Below are 1,587 nucleotides of genomic sequence, written 5' to 3' on the forward strand. Positions count from 1 at the left end.
TCAAAGGGTTTGTAAGAGAGAAAGTGAGAAAGAGAGAGAGAGGGTGTGGGTGTATAGAGAGAGTGACAGACAAAGACAGAAAATGTGTGTGTGTGTGTGTGTGAAAGTGAGAGGGTAGCACAATAAATGTTTTTGTTATTAGATGAACAGGTGGAAAAATCAAGAATAGGAGACAGTTAGCAGCAGCAGAACAGTAGTGTGGTGGGAGGGCTGTACAGCTCTCTCTCTCTCTCCTTCTCTCCCTATCTCTCTCCTTCTCTCTCTCTCCCCCTCTATCACTCTCTCTCTCTCCCTCTCCTTCTCTCTCTCTCCCCTTCTATCACTCTCTCTCTCCCTCTCCTTCTCTCTCTCCCCCTCTATAACTCTCTCTCTCTCCCTCTCTCCTTCTTTCTCTCTCTTTCTCTCTCTCTCTCTCTCCCTCTCTCCTTCTCTCTCTCTCTTTCTCTCTCTCTCTCTCTCTCCCTCTCTGTAATTAATGACAGAGCTGACACTGACACATTAAAGGCAAATTACTGAGAACTCAACAAAGAAATGGAAGTGTGTTTTAATTAGTTCCTTACTTTTATGAACTTCAAAGGAACTTTTTTTTTCTTTTTTTTTTTCGATTGGGTTCATGGTTGATTCTAATTGTTTCAAGCAAATTTTTAAAAAGCAAAGTCTACTTTAGGGCTATAGACGGATTTAACTAAAGTAACAATAACATAACATATCATTATACTAATGAATTATAACTTATGCTGGATAAATTTGCTCCTTTGGGTTTTTAGAAGACAGGTTGCTCTACTCTAATGAAGCCTCCTTAAATACTGAAGGATTTTCTGCTGCACTGTATTCAATGAAAAGTGTGACATGTTGTGCTATGGAAATGGAATCTTTGTATACACGCATGCACACACACACAGACACAGACACACACAAACACACACACACACACACACACAAAGTGGGAGAGAGGCTCCGGATGAAAAGAATGTCATAATAGGAATGGATTCATCTTTGAATAGACTGGTCGACTTTCTGGTAAAGCAAAGTAACAAATAGCTGTGGGTGCCTTGCGTTTCCTCTTCACAGACAGCTTAAGAACCTTTTGTGTTTTGCATAGAAGGATATTTAGCATGACTCATTTCACACTATTGAGATAAATGACAGGAATAAACAGATGACACCATAAAACACCCACCGGCTTTAATGAAAACATCGCCTTTCCTGGATGCCTCTACAGGCCCATTCTGACCAATAGCAGACTAGATTAGTCAGCGCTGAGAGCTGCTCCATTGTTACACTGTCAGATAGTCTACAGCGACTTCATCATCCATGCCTACCATTGTGATGTAAAAACGTGCTTTATATCCTGGTAACATACATCACAGGTGGCATAGTAATACTGTTGGGAGACCACACAGATGTGAAATCAATAGGAATAAAACATTTTTAAAGCTTAAAGCTGGGAAGGAGTTGGCTCACCTTAAAGGATGTGATTGTCACTTTTTTAGCGCAATTGTTTTGAAGGGAAATGGTGGAGTTGGAGTTCTGTTTTAAATATGGTGCATGAATACATTTATGAGCTTGGGAAAGGGTTCGAGGGTG

This window comes from Clupea harengus, chromosome 20 (genome assembly GCF_900700415.2).
Source record: "Clupea harengus chromosome 20, Ch_v2.0.2, whole genome shotgun sequence".
In the NCBI taxonomy this organism is placed as follows: domain Eukaryota; kingdom Metazoa; phylum Chordata; class Actinopteri; order Clupeiformes; family Clupeidae; genus Clupea; species Clupea harengus.